This window comes from Glycine max, chromosome 17, assembly GCF_000004515.6.
Source record: "Glycine max cultivar Williams 82 chromosome 17, Glycine_max_v4.0, whole genome shotgun sequence".
Taxonomy (NCBI): domain Eukaryota; kingdom Viridiplantae; phylum Streptophyta; class Magnoliopsida; order Fabales; family Fabaceae; genus Glycine; species Glycine max.
This window is the reverse complement of record NC_038253.2, coordinates 26833412-26857206: the sequence shown is the minus strand read 5'-3', so window position 1 is coordinate 26857206 and position 23795 is coordinate 26833412. Positions and strand designations below refer to the sequence as shown.

General features: G+C 33.8%; 2 long non-coding RNA genes across 2 annotated transcripts; both read left to right on the top strand.

Annotated features, from left to right (window-relative positions):
* The first annotated feature begins 4980 nt into the window (after positions 1 to 4980).
* On the top strand, positions 4981 to 8149 carry LOC106796756 (uncharacterized). The gene is made up of 3 exons (XR_001385740.3): positions 4981 to 5937; positions 6069 to 6121; positions 8079 to 8149. It is a non-coding gene; the product is annotated as an uncharacterized lncRNA (long non-coding RNA).
* Positions 8150 to 13212: 5063 nt separating this feature from the next.
* LOC102664124 (uncharacterized) lies at positions 13213 to 13853 on the top strand. The gene is made up of 4 exons (XR_005889372.1): positions 13213 to 13343; positions 13438 to 13530; positions 13602 to 13703; positions 13788 to 13853. It is a non-coding gene; the product is annotated as an uncharacterized lncRNA (long non-coding RNA).
* Positions 13854 to 23795: the final 9942 nt, after the last annotated feature.

Genomic DNA, 23795 nt, shown 5'->3' with positions numbered 1-23795 from the left:
GAGCCCGTTCAAGTGATCGAGGTAACGTCATCCGAGGAAGACCCTGAGGAGGACCTGGAGGAGCTACCTCCTGAGCCTGCTGTGGATGCCCTTGACTTTCTAGAGGGTGATGAGGATCCACTTCTCGAGGTGGATTCTCCCGAGGAAGTCATGTCGGCATCTGAGGCAGACTCTACGGAGGATAGTGGCCCGAGGGAGATGGCGATCAGCGGAGGCTCTTCGTCCTAGTGGACAGCTTTTTGGATTTGTTTTGTATATTTTGAGGGTGGGTGTATCTAGGACTAACTGTTAGGTTTACTCTTTTGTTTTTGTATGGGTAGACCTGATGTATAGGCATTTGATGATTGTATACATGTGGCTGAAGCCACCGCTATGGACACCTTTGCTCTGGATGACACTGTATTTTGTAAAACTCTCATATTTTGGACAGCTTTAAATGATATATGCATTTATAATCGATCTCGTTATTTGAAAAGAAAGCATTAGCAACTTTATTTGTAAAAGAGTTTATCGACCGTATTTTATTCTCTTATTTTCATGTGACGACCTAAAGTAATGGCTGGTACATTCTTCCTTTTGAAACAGCAAAATAATTTAGAGAATTATGAGCGGTAAGAAAGAAATGACTCCGAATAGAGTTGTGAACGGGCCATTCAGGACTTTATAGTGAGGATTTTCCTTCTAACCCTAGTTATGGTGAAAAGAGAAAGAAATGAAAAAGAAAAAGAAGAAAAAAAAAATTTACCATGGTTTTTGTTATTTAAATTATTTCTATTAAACCAGTCATTAATTTAGGGACGCCACAGAAGCCAAGCCCACTAGAACTAATGATGCTAAAGTTGTCGCAGACTTTGTCAGGTCTAATCTGTTTTGTAGGTTTGGAGTACCTAAAGCAATTGTTAGTGATCAAGGAACCCATTTTTGCAACAGGACAATGCATGCCCTGCTTAAAAAGTACGGGGTGGTACACAGGGTATCCACACCATACCACCCCCAGACTAATGGACAGGCAGAAATTTCTAACAGGGAAATCAAGAGAATTCTAGAGAAGATTGTGCAGCCAAGCAGGAAAGATTGGAGTACCAGGCTTGATGATGCTCTCTGGGCACATCGGACTGCCTACAAAGCACCCATAGGAATGTCTCCTTATCGGGTTGTCTTTGGAAAGGCATGTCATCTTCCAGTGGAAATTGAGCACAAAGCATACTGGGCAGTGAAGACTGGCGAGGAAAGGAAGTTGCAACTGAGTGAGTTAGATGAAATCCGCCTAGAAGCCTACGAGAATGCCAAGTTCTACAAAGAAAAGACCAAGAAGTTCCATGATAACATGATAGTTAAAAAAGACTTCGTGGTTGGGCAAAAAGTGTTATTGTATAATTCTAGGCTTGGACTCATGAGTGGTAAGTTGAGGTCTAAGTGGATTGGTCCTTTTGTTGTTACTAATGTTTTTCCTTATGGTACAGTTGAGATCAAAAGCGACTCCACAAACAAGAGCTTCAAGGTCAATGGACATCGACTTAAGCCATTCCTCACGAACCCTTCTTTAGTGGACGTAGTGGTGGAAGAGACTTCCTTACTCCACCCTACTCTTCCTCCACCATGACTTAGGGAGTTTTTCTTTTCCTATCTCCTTCTTTGATTTTATTACACTTGTTCGATTCTCTTTGATGATTTAATTGTTTTTAATCTTTTAATTGTGCTACATTGAGGACAATGTGTTGTTTAAGTATGGGGGGGAGTGTTCTTTGGTTTTGCTAGTTTTGTTGGTTTTGTTAATTTGTTAGTTGTGTTAATTTGTTAATGTTGTTAGTTTCGTCGGATTTTCAGTTTAATATTTTGGGTCAATTTCATGTGCACGTACGACTTTGCATGTTTTTCTTTGAATTATAGGATATGTTCAAGAAATGGGTAATTGTTTTGAAAATAAAAGTTCTTGACATTTTGTGACTTGAAATCCTTGATTCTTCTATACATGTCATGATAGTTTTGAAAGCTCAATTTGAAAGTGATGATTTTACCTTTGTGAGAATTTGAGCCATCCATCATTATAATCATTTGGTGTGTTTTGCCCCATTGATTGCTTGCACAATAGCCTTGGCTTGATTCTTGTTGATGCGTCCTAATTCACATGCATATTTGGAAATGATTAAGGCAATGTTGTTCTTATAAGCTTCTAGCCAAATGGACTTACCTTGAATTAATTCCTTTGATAGCCCTTTTGAGCCTTGTTTCCCTTTCCTTGTTTTGAAGCTCACTACAAGCCTTAAGTGAAAAACCATGATATTACCATATCCTTAAGGAATTTTGGAGCTTTGGAATTGTTTTGGGAATAAGTGTGGGGGGTTTTTGTTTCATTGGACAACTTGTTTTGTTGGCTATGCTTCATGATGTATTTTGGGCCATACTTGATGTACATTATATAGTGGTTAAATGTTGGACATGCTGAATGAAATGTTGTTTCTCAAAGGCCAAAGAGTAAAAAAAATAATCGAAAAAAAAAATCGAAAAAAAAAAAAGAAAAGCAATAAAGTTGAGTGAATAAGGTCTTAAATGGCACAAGAATGATGAAACTCTTGGTTCTACTCTTCATGTTTAATTTTTATCTTTACTTCTTTTTATTTTTTTTTAATATGCACTTATTCCCCTTTGCTCCTCTATTCCTTTGGGATTTAGCCACTTATTCCATATTTCTCCATACCTTGTCCTTGGCCCCATTACAACCTTAAAAGACCTTTTGATCCTCATGTGCTTGTGTTTATGGGTTGATTGTCAATTTTAGAATCTTGCCAAGTTTATGTGGTGTTTGCTTTCATGGGTGCTTTGAGGGTAAATAGTAGCCTAGACACTTGAGAGATAGAGTGTATATCTTGTGAGGCTTTATCACTTTTCATTCTTGAGCTGATTAACTATTTTGCCATGATTGGGTTGCTTGGATGATTTTCATGAATGTCTTGACTTTTTGGATCTCCTTATGTTAGATGTTACCCATTCCTTTCATTCCTTGATGTTCATTGAGAAATATGTGAATGTTTTTGTTTGTCTCCCTTTCATATCCTTGGATTTTGTTCTTTGTTTCATTTTGCCCAGGAGTGCAAAAGGCTAAGTATGGGGGGTTTTGATGTGCCATCATTTTCTTCTATTTTCTAAACCCTTTTTGCACCATTTTAATTATTGATTGGTCTTAATTGTCAATTAATTAGGCAGTTTTATTATTTGGGCTCATTTAGCTAATTTGATGTTTTTAATCTAATTTCAGGAATTAATGAAACATTGGGCTTAATCCGGATTTTGGTTGTGGACTTGAAGAGGGCATTCTATTCTGCTATGCTATTTTCATTATTCAGAGCTTTGGTTTTAGGTTTTCACGTTTTTCTGTGCCCTTGTTACAGTTTTCGTTCTTAATGCAAATTTCCGTTTTCTGCTTCTAATTACGAGTTCATTCTTGCTTCTTCTTCTACTTTCATTTACGTTTCTGTTCATTTACGTTTCTGTTCATTTACGTTCTTGTTCATTTACGTTTCTGCTTCATGTTTCATTTGCGTTTTCTGTTTGAATCCATGGAAGGCTAGATTTTCTGGTGTTGTTTCCTTTTGAGGACGAAGCCCAACTCTCTTTGAGGTTTCGTTTGTAATGCGGTTTCCTGGCAGTTTTCCCTTCACCAGTTATCCCAATTTCGTGAATATTAATCAGTGCACGCTTCGTGTTCGATTAATTGCCTCTGAGCCTAACTTGCGTTCATGCTTAATGGACGAAGGGCTAACTGGTGTATGTGGTGCCTAATCACGTATTGAAAACCCTAAGTTGATTTTCGCTTAGTAAATTGAAATAGGGTTGGATTAAGTGGTTGACTGTTAGGGACGAATTCTCTATAACTCAGGATAAGAGAGTGGCTTCTGAATCAGAGGAAACAACCCGTTTTTAATATTAGTAGTTTCGTATTCCATTTTATTTGTCTGCTCTTTAATTACCAAACAACCAAACCCCCCCCCCCCCATCGTTACTGTTACTGCAAGTATATTATGAACATTTGGCTTGTCACTGCTCGTTGGGAAACGACCTAGGATCACTTCCTAGTTACTGCATTTTCATGTTTATTTGATTCGGGTACGGCCTCGATCACCGAACTTTGTCTTCTCTTCTTAGAGCTATGATTAAAAAGAATATAAAGAGTTGGGAAGAATGTCTGCCTCATGCTATATTTGCATATAATAGGGCTGTACATAGCACTACACCACACTCTCCATTCGAAGTAGTGTATGGTTTTAACCCCTTGACTCCTCTTGATTTGTTACCATTGCCTAACATTTCTTATTTTAAGCATAAGGATGCACTAGCTAAAGTTGAGTATGTGAAAAGATTGCATGAGCAGGTGAAGGCTCAAATTGCAAAGAAGAATGAAAACTATGCCAAGCAAGCCAACAAGAATAGGAAGGAAGTGGCACTTGAACTAGGTGATTAGGTTTGGGTACACATAAGAAAGGAGAGGTTCCCTAAACAAAGGAAGTCCAAACTTCAACCTAGAGGAGACAGACCTTTCCAAGTACTAGAGACGATCAATGACAATACTTACAGGATCGATATTTCAGGTGAGTATGGAGTAAGTTCTTCATTTAATGTTTCTGACTTGAGTCCATTTGTTATAGGTGATGATTCTGAACATTTGAGGGCAAATGCTTTCCAAGAAGGAGGGAATGATGAGAATCCTAAAATTTCCCAAATACAGGAACCTATGACCAGGAGTAGGACCAAACAGTTAGTGGATACCCTCCAACAAATGGTAGCAGGCATACTTAACAAGGCCTAAGTGGAGAAGGATGAAGGCCTAGAGGCAGAGGCACTACTAAGAATATTAATTGTTGCAGAAGGCCTAAACTAATTTGAAGGCTCATGCCAAATATGTTTTGTTTTTTATTTATAATTTTTTTGTTGCAATTTTGGCCCAAACTGGTTTGAAGGCTCATGTTTATTTCTATTTTTTTCGTTCAGATACACTATATGTATGGATTTCATTTTCAATAGAAGCACTTTTGGCATTTGATAAAATTTTGTGAGAACTTCTCTCTAGGTTCCTCGCTGAACAAATCTCGGACTTATCAAGGTAATCAGTGTGGCGTCTACCCTGACTTATCTTCCCTCTCTATAAGTGGTGTCATCCAAAACTCTGTAACTTGTATCAAGCGATCTGCTCCTAGTAAGGATCACATCAAATCCTCTTGATTGTTACCGCTACATCACATGCAGAGCCCTCGTGCCACATGCATCAACGAACACATATAAGCAAACAAACAAGAAAGAGAGACGAGGCTCAGGCCTATGTACTACTCTCAGGGAACCAATCATGGCCCCTTAAGCGGTAAAACCACTTGTCACACAAAACAATTGGACAACATAATGACTATAATTATAGCTATCTAAGCAAACACAACAAGCAATATATATATATAATACAAAATAAATTAATATGCCAAAGATATAATTGTCAGATTTCACACTCTGCCAATCTTAGTATTCACTACAAAAAAAATGTTAAATAATGGAGGTTATTTTGCAAAGGTTTTAGAAACCTCCTTAATTTATTAAAAACTACAATTTTTTGTGCTTAATTTGCGGAGGTTTATAACCTCTGCTAATTAAATATTATTTTTCCACTCTTTTCTCTTTAAAATAAAATAAATCATGTTTTTTCCCGGCAAAAAAAAAATTCCCTCTCAAAAAATCACAAAACCCCTCAAAAAAAAATTCCCTCTCAAAAAAATCACAAAACCCTTATTTCAGTCACAACTTCCTATTTCTCTTCATTAAATATTCCCAAAACCCCTCTCTTCAGATTACCCCTAAAATTTCTCTCGGTTTCTCATTCCAAGCTTTGATTTTTCTTTTCTTCTCTCGCTTCCCAAAACCCATCTCTTCAAAGGTACTTCCTCTCTTTGTTCAAAGGTCCCTTGCTCTTTTCTTATTTTTGTTTTAATTAATCGAATCATCATCTTCGTTTTCTTTTTTCTTTTTTTTATGTATATATTTGGACAAAATCAATACACACTTGATACAAGCATGTGTTTTGCTTGCAGGGTATACAACAAGACGAAGAGATTCGAAGGATTCAAAGAGAAAATAAGGCCAGGTATTGCTTTAACTTTCGTTTATATGTTGCAAAAAGAAATAAAAATCATTTCAGAATAGTTCAAAAAAATAGAGAGAGAGAGAGAGAGAGAGAGAGAATGGGATGTTAGCTCGATTCCTATCTGTATTGCTCAGTTATCTTCGGAAGCACTATTTTTATTTTATTTTAATATGTCTTATCTTTTGGCATGTGTGTGTATGGGCATCATCGATCACCGTCGAAGATTTTACTTTGGTATTTCTTTCCCTTGTTTTGCAATGTGTATGCGAGGGAAATCATGGATGTTTGTGTGGTGCGGTGCAGTGCGGTTCAGAGAGTGAGTGAGGCAATTTACCCATTTGGGGTTGGACCCACACCAATACAGTCTTTTCTAATCTATTGTGATTATCAATTGGAGTGGGTGGGGGCCACTCAGTCGTACATCCCTTCCCCACATATTGTGATGGACACAGAATTCATCTCGTGAAAAAATACTTTATTTATTATTATTAAAATTAGAATTTGGTATACCCGAGATGAATTATTTGACTCAATGAGTGAAGACAACAATAGTGAGGTGCAAACGGGAGAGAAAGCATGTAAAATGTGGGGTTGACTATAAAGCCAGTTGAGGTGTTCTGTTATTTAGCAAACTGGAATATTTCCTTCACGAAATGGTAAGTTATTGGTAATGCCTAATTGGAGTGTTAGGATGGCCAAGTCTAGTGATGAAAGTTGAGAAGACTAAGCAGTAGGGCCAAATGAGAGACACTGAAAAACTTATGGTGTAGTGTAGTGGAGACTTGACTAAAGCAAAAGCAATTTGTTGGAGGGCCAAAGCACAACATTCACCAAGGTAGCCATAGATTCCTTTTATAAAAGAGATGTGGAAATGTAGATACTATTTTTTTTCATTTACAAGAGTTAAATTTAAAATTTAATTTAAGTAAATTGATATGATTCAGATAAATGATTTATTAATAATTTTTTTCTTTAATTCAAAACTTTTTTTTTCATTTTGGATATTTTACACTTTGCCCCTTTCTCCCTATTGTACTCGGTGTATGATGAAATTCTTCAATGGGCTCCACTTTTACCTTCAAATAGATGCTACATAATTGGATTTCTCCTCTTTGGAAACTAGGGCGAGTTTGTTGCAGATTTTGGTTGGCTTTGTTTTCTATAGTTGACACCGTGTCAGCCTCCCCCATCTCTTTTCATGTGTTAAAAAATATAGTATATGCTTAATTTTTTAATGATTCAGTCATTGAACATAGGTTGAGAGAGAAAAGTGAGTTTTTCAAATAATATATATAGTGAGTTTTTTTTTTTAATTAGAATATATCAATAGTGTAAAAGAATTGCAATATTCATCTAATTCTGAATTGTCATATAATTGAAATTATATTTATATTAATTTCTAATATGTCGATGGTGTAAAAACAAATATACAAGTAGTGTATCAAAATTAAACTAAAAAAAGGTTATGAACCTAAAATAAGCTAACTTATTTAGGGGGATAACAACAAACTTTTTTCTAATATGTTGTCCATCTGTTGAAGTTAATTATCAACTTTCTCTAAAAAGGTGTTACCCCTGTGAAATAAAATTGCCACACAAGAGGCTTGTCAACAAAGTAAAATTAATAGTTATTTAACTTTTAAGTAGCTATGTTACAAAACAGAGTTTGATTTTATACATGATTTCATTGGTTGGAAGGAAGGTATATTAATATATTCATATAAAGAAAACAAAGTTTCTTAGGAAGCATACCCACATAATGACTCAAGCATCTGTAGCTATAACAGGCCCCACTCCTTACTTAGGGTTTGGTCCACCAGCTCATGTGTGTGGTTTGGTGGGCCGTTCCATTTTGTTGCCTTAATGAATTTATTTAGTACATATATGCCAGCTCAATGGAAATATATTCTAACTTGTCGTATATGATACTAACTTAATCTCCTTATTTTTTTTAAAGCTTGTAGCTGAAGTTCTTGAGAGGTGCTGAAATTGGTTAGGCAATAGCAAAAGACACATTCCCCTGCTTTCAATTACTGAAAGTTCAAAGGTACTTCATCTCTCTCTTATTTTGATTAAACATTGTAATCTTTATTTTTATGTTTACAACGTACATTACATTTTCATGATAGTATTTTTATGTTACGACCTCTACTAGTTAGCTAACAAGTGTAATTTATTATAATTTTTTGTAATTCATTTTTTTTGTTGGTTCCATTGGTTTTTATTCTAAATACCTATTCTTATTTTATAACATATATGGTAGTAGCTGTAACATAAAAATTGGTATTGAATCTTAGGTTATGCTTCTTCCCCCACCAATTATTCTTTTTAGTTAGAATAATTATTATAGTTTTTCTTCTTAATTTATGTTATAATTTTGTTTAGGTATCTTTTGTAATGGATAAGTCATGGATTTCAAAGGCCTGAAACTCAATTGATTACTCCTTAATTTATGTTATAATTTTGTTTAGGTATCTTTTGTAATGGATAAGTCATGGATTTCAAAGGCCTGAAACTCAATTGATTACTCCATTGGTTTGAGTAAATTCTTAGATTTTTCTTTTAAGAATGGAGCTGTAGGAGAAACGATTCGATGTCCATGTCCAAAATGTGGATTTATGAAATGGCAAACTAGAGACATAGTTGAAGATCACTTGCTATATAAACCATTTCCTCAAAACTATGTTATATGGGATCTTCATGGTGAAAAGCAAGCATTAGAATCTTCTCAAGTGGAAGATGTTTTCCAAGATAGTGGTGTTCAACCTCAAAACCCAATGGAAATGATGATCAATGACGCATTTGAACAATATAGGCAACATGACCCTAATGTAGGTGCATCACAACCATTAAATGAAGATGAAATAGTAAATGATGAACCAAGAGAAGATCATAATGGCTTTTATGAGCTTCTAAACGATGGGAGTCAAACATTGTATGAAGGAAGCAAGTACACAAAACTTGAATTTATAATCAAATTATATCATATAAAAGTTTTGTGTGGATTAAGCAACAAGGCAATGACTATGATATTGGATTTGTTAAATGACACATTTGAAAAAGAAAAGTTTCCTCCTTCTATTTATGAGGCAAAGAAAATTATTAACAAGCTTGGTCTTAATTATAAAAAGATAGATGCTTGTCCAAAACACTGCATGTTTATTTGGGAGATTATGAAAAAAGTTTGGATGCTTGTAAGCATTGTGGTACATCTAGATGGAAACCCAACAAGAAGAAGAAAATAGCTGCAAAGGTTTTACGTTACTTTCCATTGAAACCAAGATTGCAAAGATTGTTCACATGTCATAAGACTGCAAAAGATATGAGATGGCATGTTTTGGAAGACAATAAAGATGGGTTGTTAAGGCATCCAAGAGATGGAGAGGCATGGAAGACATTTGATTTAATCCATCCTAAGTTTTCTTCAGATCCTCGAAATGTTCGCTTAGGCCTTGCTACTGATGGTTTTAATCCTGCTAGGACCTTGAGTTCTACCTATAGCATCTGGCCAGTTTTCTTAATTCCATATAATCTTCCACCTTGGATATGTATGAACCACACTTCCTTCATTCTATCAATGATCATTCCAGGCAAACAATCTCTTGGAAATAACATAGATGTGTACCTAAAGCCCCTTATAGAGGAGTTACGTGAGTTATGGAGTGGTGTGGACACCTATGACTCATCCTTAAATGAAAATTTTAGAATGCGAGCAGCTCTTATGTGGACAATTAGTGACTTTCCTGGCTTAGGCATCTTATCTGGTTGGAACATACACATAGGATTGGCTTGCCCAACTTGCAATTTAGATGCGGAACCTTGTTGCCTTCGAAATTGTAACAAGTGGTGTTTTATGGGGCATCGTCATTTTCTAAGTAGAAACCATAAATTTAGATTGAACCGTGTTCGCTTTGATGGAAGCATAGAAGAACGAAACCCACCATTAAAATTATCTGGATCTGACATTTTTCGACAAGTGGAACATATTAATACTACATTTGGAATTGGAGCTATTCAAAATGGAACAAGAAAAAGATCTAGACAAGAAGTCACACAGTGGAATAAAAGAAGCATATTCTTTGAACTTCCATATTGGGAGTCTAACTTGTTACGACATAATCTAGATTTTATGCATATTGAAAAAAATGTATGCGACAATGTCATGTATACATTGCTCCCTAAGAAGGATAAATCAAAAGACAACATTAATGCTCAAAAAGACTTAAAAGAAATGGGCTTAAGGCTTAATCTTTGGCCAGATGATAATGGAAAGTATCACCTTGCTTTGTTCTCACTAACACGTGGTACCAAAAAGTTATTTTTGAAAACTTTGAAGACTATTACAGTACCAGATGGTTACTCAAGTAACATTTCCAGATGTATTGATGAGAAACTTAATAAAATATCTGGGTTAAAAAGTCACGATTGCCATATTTTTATGGAACAATTGCTACCACTAGCAATTCGTAACTTGTTGCCAGACCATGTGACTTCTGTTTTAGTGGAGTTCTGTTCTTTTTTTAGAATACTTTGTGGTAAAACTTTAAATCTTCCAGAACTTCAGTTGCTCCAAGATCGCATTGTGGTTACACTATGCCACTTAGAAATGTTATTCCCTCCATCATTCTTCACAGTTATGGTTCATTTAACTGTTCATCTTATAGAGGAAGCAAAACTTGGAGGCCCAGTGCATTATCGATATATGTATCCAGTAGAGAGGTAAAGATTTAAATAATTTAAATTTATGATGTTATATTACAAATATCTTACTTGTACACTCTTTAATTGTTAGTTATTTCTATAGGGAATTAGGTCACTTAAAATCCTTTGTGAGAAACAAGGCAAAACCTGAAGGATCCATAGCTGAGGGGTATTTAGCTGAAGAGTCTCTTACCTTTTGTTCTCGGTACATTGAAGATATCGAGACAAGGTTCAATAGACCTAAATGTGTTTGTGATAACCCAATTGATAATGAGACTTTTTTTGTGTCCTCTATCTTCCCACAAATTGGAAAAACAGTAGGAGCTTGTTCAATGTTCACTTTAACTCCAATGCAAAAATTGCAAGCTCATCGATATACGCTCCTTAATTGCACTATAGTCACACCATTTGTGGAGTAAGTAAAGTGACATAAACTTTTATTGTTATACTACTTATAAATAATAGTCATGTGTATTGATTATAATAATTAATTTATGTAGTGAATTTAGAGAATTCATAAAAAGGAGTTCAAGAGGAAGAAGACCTTCGTCTACAAAGATAGAGAAAAAAGTCAATAAAGAGTTTGTTGATTGGTTTAGAAAGTGGGTGAGTAGTCATTTAGTGGATAGAGATTTTTTTACCGTCTTTGTTTCAAACTCTAACTTCCAATTTTTTTAGATTATGAATCCAGATACAATGAATGAAATGTCTACTAATCTAAAGTTTTTAGCACGAAGACCCTTGGACAATGCAACAAGATTTACTGCATATAATATTAATGGGTTCAAATTTTGAACCTAGGCTCGAGAAGAAGGATTAAAAACACAAAATAGTGGTGTTTTCTTAACATCTAACACATCATGTGTTTCAAGTAGCATTGATGGCAACTTAAGGCCAGCAGATTTACCTTATTATGGGAAGTTGGAAGATATCATTGAGATTAACTACTATGGTTGATTCTCTGTTATTCTTTTTAAATGTAAATGAGATGATACTACACGAGATAGAGGGTATAAAAAGGATTGTTGGAATTTTAATTGTGTTAACTTTGATAGATTGATTCATATTGGTGATCATGAAGAACATGAACCATACATTGAAGCATCTCAAGCACAAGTGGTGTATTATGTAGATGATGTAGTCAATGAAGGATGGAGTGTTGTTGTACAAATAAAGCCAAGAGATTTATATGACATGGGAGAAGAAGTAGAAGAAAATGCATATGAAAATGAGCCATACCAAGAGCAACAACTTGAACAATTTTCTAGGCTTGATGATCAATATGTACAATTGGCTACAAACCATCTAAATGATGATATAGTTGATTGAATTGTAACTCCTAAAATAGTAAGAAATTCACACTTGTCTAAATATGATATAGTTGATTGACTTATAAATGTTGTTATTATTTCATTTATTAATTATTTTAATCTTGTATTAATTTTGATAGTATGTCATCTTAAATTTTATTATTCTTTATTTATTTTTCTCTTAATATTGTTGTCATGAATATGTAGTCATGCCAAAGGTGAAGCGTTTTAGAAATCCACAAAAATCAGCACCTCAACCACAATGTCTCTCACCAAGTGATTCCACACAAGCTCCTGAAGTCCCAACTGGTAATGTCTCTCTTTCTCATGTATCAACATTTGAAGTTCCAGCAATGAATCCTGAAATTTCTTCCCCACCAAGTGATTCCACACAAGCTCTTGAAGTCCCAACTGGTAATGTCCCTCTTTCTCATGTATCAACATCTGAAGATCCACAAGAAGATGAAACAACTAGACGTCATGTTGGGCGTGAGTCTACACACTGTTGGACTGTTGAGGCAATAGGTATACAAGTATTGTATTTTATTTTTATTTTTGTAATTATCACCATATGAAGTATATTACATTTTCATATTGAGAAATTCTTTTATTGTTAAAGACTCTGAAGAAACGATCAAGAAGATTAAGGTGAAAGTTAGGGGAGTCAATAGTTTTCCTAGGGAGTTACGCATCATTGTGAATTTTGATGACCAAGGCCAAGCAATTGGTGAAGCACAAGCCTTGCTTACAGGATTTCTTGGAATACTAGCAGCTGATTGCAAATTATTTCCTATGGATTATGATAGATGGTATGAACCTTCAGGCGTACCTAAAGCTTATTTTGATGATTGCTTTGAAACAATTTTAAAGGTATGTCAATTAGTTATATATAAATTTTTATATCTACACCACTTAGAAACCTTATCTTTACTATTTTTCATATATATATATATAAAATTTTGCATATGATATTTGATAAATTTGTCTTTTCTTTTTAGCCTCGATTTTATTTTAAGATTAATGAAGCTGGTGCAAAACGGTATTGCAAATTGAGTATGGGAAGAAAATGGGCAGCATATAGGCAAAGCTTATGGAATGAATTCAACGATCCAACCAAAACAAGAGATGAAATCATAAAAAATGTGCCGATAGGCATAGATAAAGATCAATGGGCTCGTTTTGTTCATTATCGTCATAAACCATCAACATTGGTACAATTAGATTGTTTTAATTATTGAATTGTTTTTATAGCTAATTTTATGATTACTATTACAAGTTGTAAACTTGAAATTGCTTTGCATATAGGAACTTTGTAGGAGAAATAAAGAAATTCGAAGCAAGCAAGTTATTCCACACACTGGTGGATCCAAAGCTAATCATAGAAGAAGAAATGAGTTGGTAATGACACTAAATGTTAACTTTTACTAATTAAAGAAGTTCAATGTTTACTTACTCTTTATTTATCTTAGTTGTTAGAAACTGGGAAGCTACCAAGTCGTGGACAATTATATATTGAAACTCATAAAAGGAAAGATGGATCATTTGTAAATGAAGCAGCAAAGACTATAGCGGTATGTTTTTGTTTAGTAACATTGTTTTCAAGGATTGTGCTTAATCTTAAAACTTTTATATTTCATTTTATTACATGTTTGCAGGAACAAATTGAAGTAGGATTGACTCAAAGCATAGTTGATGAATCTGAAGTTTCTCCTCTTGATGTTATTGGTAGAGTGTTAGGGTTAGAGCACTCTGGGAGAGTGCGATGCATGGGATTAGGAGTTGTTCCTTCTAATACATTCAGGAACACAAGACTTCGAGCTTCTAGTCTGAGCTCTTCTTGCCTTTCCATCTTCAAACCAATGGCAAGAGAAATACAACAATTTAGAATCAGCTTTTAAGGCCTACATGATAATGAAGGAAGGAAGGATCCCTGAAGAATTAGCTAGTTATTTCACTCTTGATCAAACACATGTAAGAAATTAATATGAATACATCATTATGTATATGTGAGTTATCCTAAAACTTGTTAGTATAATACACAATGTACTCTTAAAAATGTTTTACATATGTCTATAGTTTATTAATTTATTCACGCATATTGGTAAGGAAATATATTTTGTAATTGGTACGTTTGTTTATTAAGCTAATTAATTTACAGTTTTGTAGGTAGATTTTATAGTTAATCAACAATATTAAGGTAGAATTTTATTCATTTTGGCTAGCTCTTAATACTCTTTATCTCAAGTTAGGTCTTTAAGTAAACATACATGACCAAGGTAATAACCATGCATAAGTTTAGAATATCAAAACAATTGTTTAGAATTGATTATTTTTATTGATGGTCATTATGATTTAGTATGTGTGATACACCCTTGTATATAGTATATGTGACTAAGTGTTTTTTCTTTTCTTATTTCAGCCAAATGATGCTTCAAGTGTTCCTAATACACCTTTGGATGCAAGAGGATCTTCTGGTGCTAGCAACCCTTAGTTTGCTTATAATGTATTTTGGATTTAAAGTTTAGTACAAGACTAATATTACTTTGTTATGGATTTTATGTCATACTTTGATTTACAATAGAAATTTGAATTATAAATCTTTTAACTATATGCTATTATTTTGGTTATTGAAATATAATTTCTACGTCCTCATTATGAGTTTTTATATTACATTTTTTTATTGATATCATAAGAAAATGAAAAATTATAATACATGTAGATTATGAAACTAAAATGAGTATACAAAATCATTATATACAAGAAAATAAGGAGAATTTGAAAATCAATTGTAAAACATCTATTGCTAGCATGATTTAAAAAAAAAAAACCCCTCCATAGTATAGTTTTAAAACCTCTTTTAATAAACCTCCGCATTTAGCATAGGTTTAAAACCTCCTACAAAAAACCTCCATATTTAGTGTAGGTATAAAAACCTCTTCCAATAAACCTCCACAGTTAGCGTAGGTTTAAAAGCTCCTTTAAAAAACCTTCACAGTTAGCGTAGGTTTAAAACCTCTACAAAAAAACCTCTGTAAAATATTCTCGATACCAGTGGTTTTCGAAAACCGCCGCTAATTGCTTGTAGCGAATAGAACTGCGGAGGTTTTTGAAAACCTCCGTAATTTATTTTGTGGAGGGTAAAAACCTCCACTAAACGAAAAAATAACCTCCATTATTTAACAGATTTGTTGTAGTGATTCAACAACTAATAATAAATATACGTGTATGCATTTCATTAATTTTATCAACAGAGAATCATCACAATTCCAAAACATGCATCAATCATTAGATCTTGCAGTTATCTCAGAAATATAATAGCAAATAAATCAACAATTCCATAAATAAATAATTCTAAGGTAATTTACCCAAAGGCACAAATTCCAATGTTAATCTGTCAACTGTCTAAAATCACTCTGTCGCTCAGTTTTACAAAGTTTTGCTCCTAGCTTATTTTCAATGTTGTAGGTGCTCTGGGAATCGGATTTTCATAAATCTTATATGCTACCCTACATTTTCAAATCTAAAAAATTCATTTTTGAGGTCAAAACTCTAAGAAAAATAGTTCATACTGTTGTAACATTCAGGGTAAATTCGTGACAGATTTTCATTCTACAGAGGTCCTTACACTTGTTTTATTCATAATTTTAGCTAGGAAACTCTTATTTAAGTGAAATTTAAGGTTAACACTATGTTTTAACATGAAAATAACTCATTTTTGGCATAAAATATTCAAGGAAAACAGCTCAGCACACACATCCAAAACATGACAGCAAGCACGAAAATTTCAAGATGACATTTTGTCAAGGAAGTTTAACAACAAACATAGAGTTCAAGAGTTGGAGAGAACCCCTTACCTCTTGATGAAACTCAAGAAATGTCCAAGCTTTGCCCAAGATGAATGCTCTTTGTGACTCAAGTTTCAATGCTTCAAAGGCAACTCAATGCATGAGCAAGAAGGAAAGATGAAAAAGAAAGAACAAGGGTAAGGCAAGAAGGGTGAAATAGCTTATCAAGCTCAAGAACGAATGTAGACTCTTGGAAGAAGAAGAAAAAATAAGTCTTCTTTCTTCTCAATATGTCTCAAGAAAAATGGGAGAGAATGACCAAGTTTTGGCTTTTAAAAACAATTCTAAGATAAGATTATAGCTTTGGACCGAAAGAAAATTAGATGTGGAAATCTTATCTATTTGTTAAGTGCAATTTGGAATGACTAATTGACATGAAATTGATTAGAAATCAGCCCATTTCCAACATGACCAGCCATGCTTCAATTGGGTAGTTTTGCTTTCTGCAAAACTACCAAAAATGGAAGGGATATGATTTGCCAAAAATGGATATTTTCACTTTTTACCAAAATTAGTAAATCTATCCTATTTGCCTAGGTTATTGTGCTAATATCCTAAGGAATATATGTACCCATAGTGAACCTAACACAGAAAACACTCTCATACAGAGTTAAATTACATTGTCACTTTGTCTGGTGCAATTTCGCTATAGATGAAATTTTTGCTTAGGCAATTTCCAAATTTCTACCAACTATCTAAATAATTATTTACAAAAAAAATGAATAACACGGAACTTATACAATTAATATTATACAGAGAATAAATTAAATAACATAGTACATAATTTCCACTATCTAGTCTTTAATAATGCAATTTTACACGTGTAGAAAAATAAATTGAGGATACTTCGGGGTGTGTAACTGAGTTGATCGAGGTCGGGGTTAGGGTCGGGTTTTCCCCAATTAAGAAAGTTGTGTTCGAAGTTGGCTTGGGTGATATGATCCCTGCCCCCGCACGTGCCTTGTTGCTACTGTAATGCAAGTAAATTACTATTATAACCTAATTTATATACAAAACAAAGAGCCTAAACCTAAATCCTTTTCTTTCTCTCACACTGCATTGCTTGTGCTGCATCTCACTCTACTCTCTGACCTCTCAGACTCAGATCCCTTCCCAATCACCTCTTAGTCATCATTGTCATGACTCACGAAGAGAGTCAGCTTTGACGGCCAATTTCCTCTGTTATCATCTCTTCTCAACCTCGAAAACTCGTTGTCCTCTTTCGATGTCTCCTCTCAGCCTCGATGGCTTGATGTCTCCTCTTCTGGCATCCGCTCTTTTGGTTTCGACGTTCCTAGCCTCAATGTCCTCCATCAAAGGTTCCATCATCAAGGTGCATTTCTATTTATGTGTTCAAACTCAAGGTTCCTTTTTTGGTTTCATGGTTTTTTAGTTTCACGAAAGAATAGAGCTGGTTTTTTTCTTGTATTCCATATTTATTTTTGCTTTTATTCAAAATTTATGCTTTTAATTTTTCTTTTATTTCATGCTTTGTTGTTACTTCTCTTAATTTTTTTCTTAATTTTTTTCATCTACTAACAAAGCTTCCTTTTTTGGTTTGACGGTTTTTTAAGATTCATCTCACTTTCCTCACACACAACTTTTCTTGGTATGCTAGTTGGTTGAACACTATTATAGTCAAAGACTCAAGGTTAGTATACTAGTTGATTGAAAGTCATTCACTCAAAGTTTTGTCTTTGCAATGGGGACTAAAAGCAAATGTTGTAACTAAATTGGAATTTGGAAGATATTAAAGTAACAAGCAAGCTAAAATGGCAATGGACGACAAATTAAGGTGTTGTGGCATTCTAATGTGCTCTTAATTGTTTGATAAATATTTTTCATTTTGCTCCATTTGTATTGGATTTATGTTTTTTTACTGCTTTTGCATATTAAAGCAATTGTTGTTTGTTTACTACTTGTGCATATACTTTGGATTTCTACTTTTTTTTCCTTCTAATTGTTCCACTTTTTATTATAGATTTTGAACTACTTTTCTACCTTTTTATTTGCCATCCTAAATTTGGATCAAACGAGATATTAATTAATAAAATTTGGTGAATGCTAAATTACATATTTTTTATTTTACAAGAAAGTAATGGCAGAGATGGGAATTTGATAGGAAAGTGTACAACAACCAATTCCAAAAGTAACTCGTGACCTTCCCCCCATGTAGTGATCCTCCCAGTACTCCCAATGATTTACCACAAACTCCACATGATGAATACGATGATAACATTAACATGAAGACAAAGAATACAACAAATGAAGGAGGAAGTAAACTGAAAAGTGAGATATGGAAGCATTTTCAAAAACTCAATCAATGGAGAAGACAAGGCCCAGTGCAAATATTATAAAAAATTATTGGGTGGAAAACCCAAAAATTGAATAAAACACTTATGGCAGCATAAGGATGGTTCTATGCATTACAAGCTTTGGTTGAAAGGAAAATGAAAAAATTTTCTTACACCTAAGGTCAGTCAAGGTAAACAAGAGTTGAGCATGGGGATTTATGATCTAGAAAATGCAAAGAGATTGCTTGCCCTTGCAATTATTAGCATGAGTATACCCTATCAATTATGGATCATCTTGCTTTAAAGATATTTGTAGCAACTCTCCAACTGAACTTTCCACTCCCTTTTAGAAACACAATAGAGAAGAGAAATTTTCAAAATCTGTAAGGATCATCTATAAGAAGTTTTATGGCCCACACATAACAATTTCACTATCAAGATTAATTCACAAAACTAAGGGTTAGAGAAAGAAATAATCACACATAGAATTTATATTGGTTCAGTCCTCAAGAGGACCTACATCCAGTTGTTCTAAGATCCCTTGAAACATTCTACTATTAAAGAACCAAAATACAAACACTATGCATAAGTGATTCCCTAACAATCTACTTTTCCCTTGAACCCTACAAGAGAAATTCCAAGAGTTGAAACCTATCAACTCAAAATACCTTGGTAACCCTAACCAAGATTAAAATCTACTAAAAAAATCAGAATTGGATTGAGTATACCTTTAATGTGCAGATAAAAAATTCTACAAGCTCTTCCATAGATGATCAACTCATGATGACTGATAAATGATCCTTGATCAACTTGACTCTCTTGAAGAAATGCATAAAAGATCCCTTAGATGACTCTCAAATTGTGTTTTAAAAAGATAAGGTCATAACAATGGTCACTAATGGAAAGAACAAGTGGGTGTATTGATAATTTTAACTGACAAAACATATTTAATCGATTACCAAAAGATGTACCCGATTAATTCGATCAAATACTCTTTGTTATGCATTTCCATAAATGTCGTAATCGAGTATCTCGTTCAACAAAGGCCAAAATTAACTACTGAGAATCAATAGTAATCGATTATGATATTTTGTATTTGATTATTTTGACTTCTAGAGAGCTTCTTAATTTTGTTAGACACAATGTAATCGATTATCTCAAAGCACAAAATCTTCCTTCTCTTTAAACTAACATTGTAGTCAATTATGAAATATTGTAACAATTATCTCCATGTTCTTAGCTAAATTTCAAATAGAAGAAAGTTCAAATACTTGTTCTAACATACTATAACTGGTTACATAAACTTGTAACCAATTACACTATGTTGAACTCATATTGCTCTAAGAAAATTATGGATCAATCTATCTTTAATCATACTTGATACTCTACTAAGCATGGATAAACTAATATTAGACTAGTATCTACCACACATGCCTAGTCTGAAACATTCAATACAAATGACACATCTATTGAAACATGCTTGATATTGCAAAATCATAAACCAAAACTTAAGGCTAATGGGCTAAATCTTCAAATATTCAATCAACAGATAATTTTTCACAAGTTAGGAAGATCTGACAATTGTGGTATGAGTTGGTTTTTGATTATCAAATGAAAATGCATTAGGATTCTACTCATTCTTCTCCAAATGTGTATGGTAATGAAGTTTCTAGTGATTCATTATCTATGTATGATAGGTATATTATGAAGAAAAAAGAGCAAGTATTATTGTCAAATCAGAGTTGGATCATTATTTAAAGGAGGATGTTTTACCAATAACTCTTGATTTTGACATTTTATTGTGGTGGAGGTTGAATGGTGTCAAGTACCCAACACTTCACACAATTGTGAAGGATATATTAGCCATTCCTATCTCTATCATTGCTTCTGAATCTCCTTTCAACATTAGTGGTCATATATTAAGCCCTCATTGTAGCCGACTCCACTAAACTACTTTAGAGGCTTTAATGTGTACTAGAAGTTGGTTATGGAGTGTTGAAAAGCCTGGTAATATTTTAAATGCTTCATTTAAATATCTTATTTAATAGCTACATTTTTTTAAAATTAATTTTTTTTTGTGTTCCATTTGAAATTTATAGGTTGTTTGGAATCTAAAGTAGTCACTTAATCTAAATTTGCTAGTTTTCTAAATGAAATGAAATTAGTTCAGATGATGAATGTATATTTTGTTATATGTATTTCCTAATTTATTGAATATGAAATTAATATGAGTTTGGTAGTTTACTTAACCAGAATTTTCTAGTTTACTAAAAAGCCTGACATATTTATTTGCTTCATTATTTTTTGCAACATTTATTTGCTTAATTAATTAGTTCTTGTTACTATTAAGCACCATCTAATTGTTTCATTATTTTCTATTTTTTTAATATTTATAGTTAAAATATTATTAAATATATAGTTTATTTAAATCTTATAATTAAATTAGCTAAATCTCATATTTATAATATAATTTGAGTTAAAAAATTAATAAATTAATTTTAATAAAAGGTACTTTTTGTAAAAAAAATCTTATATACCCAAGAAAGTTATAATTAGCGAAACATGAAAAAATTTATTTTTCTCAAAAAACATATTAGTACTAACCAAACAAATTTGTATGATTCCTAGGAGTTTCCCAAGAATTATGATTCCCAAGAATGAAAAACTTTCCTCCTACCAAATGTCTCCTAAGTATGAATATTAAAAATTATTTATTTGATCGTGTGGTCAACCAAGAATATTTCGTTGGTAATAATGTTGGTGAGATTATTTCACATACCATTTATGGAAAATGTTTAATTATTGTTATTGTATAAAAATATTGAATTACTGAAAAGTGGTTGAATGTTATAGCCATAATTTTCACTTTTTTTATTAAGGCAACAATTTTCACTTTTCAATGTGAATAAATATTTTTATTTCTATTTGAGGAATGAGCAATGATGTGATTTGAACTCGAGTACAATCGGAATCCAAACTTTAGTGTGGCGGTGAGACACTCAAAGATGGTGGTTTAATGAGAAAGTTGGGAGTAAATTCCCACCAGAATTGTCTTTGAATGTGTGTTTGTTATTTTGAAGTGTGTTAGAGTAAAAGCCACTTGTTGCATGGAGTAAGAGTCCTTTTTATAGGTCTCTCTGGATCTTACTTCCCATGTATCTATTTTGGGGCACGATAATCATTTCAACTTTCAAATTTTTAGCGGTTGAAATTCTATTGACGCGTGTATTAGAACATGTCGATGATTTTACTCAATTTTTCCATTTGAATCATTATTTTCTAAATATTCCTTGTTCTTTCATATCCATTTTCCTTTCTCATTACTTTCTTGCTACTTGTCATACCCTAATTTCGTCTGGGGACCATTGTTTGTTGGCATGCGACTTTCGCTTGACCACCTCAAAATGTTTAACACCTATCGTTGTGGAATCTGTAAAGTTCCGAGATGTTTCGAGAAGAAACCGGTCAAAAACACGAAAACGGGAGTGTATTTAGCAAAGTGGGGTGTGTGTAAATAAACTGTTACACTCTAATTTCATCCGAGGACCATTGATGATCGCTTTGAAAGGCTTAACACTCATCACAGTGGAATCCGTAAAGTTTCATGAGATTTCGGAAAGATAACGGCCAAAAACACAAAAATGGGGGGTGAACTTATCAAGATAGGGGTGTAAATAGCAATTCAAATATAGGCATTCCAGGGCATTTTGGAAATTGGGTTGCTTAAGGAGGAAGAAACTAGGCAGCAAGCTCCTCCACGTTGTTGAAAAATGGTTTCCGGGGCTTCCGTAAAATTTCTGAAAACCTTAGGTAAACATATTTCACTTAACATTGGTGAAAGGGAAGATAAAAAAGATGAAAATCAAATCTGAAACACTTCCATAAGGCTTCCGTAACTTTTCCATAAAGTACGAAAAGGGGGGTGAACTTAGTAATTGGGGTGCGCTTAGAAATCTTCTTCAAGAAGCCTCTTGGCGGCAAGCACCTCTCTTTTTCCCTATAAATAGGGGAAGGGGGCTGTTTCAAAAATATCCCAGACCCCTTGGCTATGCATTTCGGCTGTTTTGGGTGAAAAAATGTGTTTTCGTGAAGAAAAATCGAGTCGAAGTGCTTCCGTAACACTTCCGTAAGTGATTCTGTGGAAATTCTTCATCGTTCTTCATCATTCTTCACCGTTCTTCGTTCGTTCTTCGTCGTTCTTCAGTCTTCAACCGGTATGTTCCCAAAATTGAATCTTTCAATTCATTCTATGCACCCTTAGTGGTTCCTACTTGTTTTGTGTACTTTCACTTTAATTTCGCTTACTTTCAGTTTTCTTTTCTTTTTCTTTAACGAGTTTTTTACCGTTTATTTAAGTCGTTTTCTCATCTAATAAATGATAATATGAATTTCAACTGATCATTTGTGTTGTAATCTCGTTAAATCACTGTTAAAACAAAATCTAACCGATCGTTCACGCTATAACCACGATTAAACCAAAAAAAGTAAAATAATAATAAAATAATAAAAATATCTTGAAAATAATAATAATAATAAAATAATCAAGAAAAATCAATTGGACGTTTTTCTTTGAAAGTTTCCTTGAATGAATTGACTAATAACCAAAGTGAAACTAAAGCTAAAATCAACTCACAAATCAAGCTTTGTCCGCAAAAATCACTAAAGACCGTTTTAAGGTCCAATGCCTTAAACGGTCCTCTTTGCTTTTATCGGTTCACATGGCCTGTTCAAAAGCATAAAATCAATCCATAACTTTACCACTTTTGCAAGAACTACGTAGGTCTGATTTCCTCATCACAATTGAGGATACGTAGGAGCAAAAGCTCCGCTTTTGTCGACCACCCCAAGAGATCGTTAATGGTTCAACGCCTTAACGTTTCTTTACTTTCAAAAACAAAGAGATCGTTAATGGTCCAACACCTTAATATTTTTCTCCTTTCAAAAGAATCAAAAGATCATTTAAATGGTCCAACGCCTTAAACGACTTTTGTGCGGTTAAAATCGATCTTGCGAAAAAAGATCAAAACAACTTAACCAACGTTTAGTTCTAAAAGAACTATGTAGGTCTGATTTCCTCATCGCAATTGAGGATACGTAGGAGCGAGGGAAACACCCTTGTCGACCACAAAAAGATAAAAAATACAAAAAACATAAAAAGCATAAAAACACAAAAAGACATAAAAAAGGGAAAATAAAACATTTTGAAGTCATATTTGCACACTTGATTAAAGGCTGCCGTCCCTTGTGACGGATGCGTGGGGTGCTTATACCTTCCCCGTGCGTAAAAACAACTCTTGAACCTTTCACACTTAAAGTTCGTAGACCACACTTTCCGGTTTTTCTGACGTTTTCCTCAAATAAATGTTGGTGGCGACCTCGCACATTTTCCTCCGATGGAAGATGCACCCGTGAGCCTCGTGTCGCCCTCCCGCCGAAGGGTAGGTTGTGACAATTGGCGACTCCACTGGGGACTGTTTTTAGAGAGTTAGGCCTTCTAATCTCGTGCAATATCATGACTTCCTCT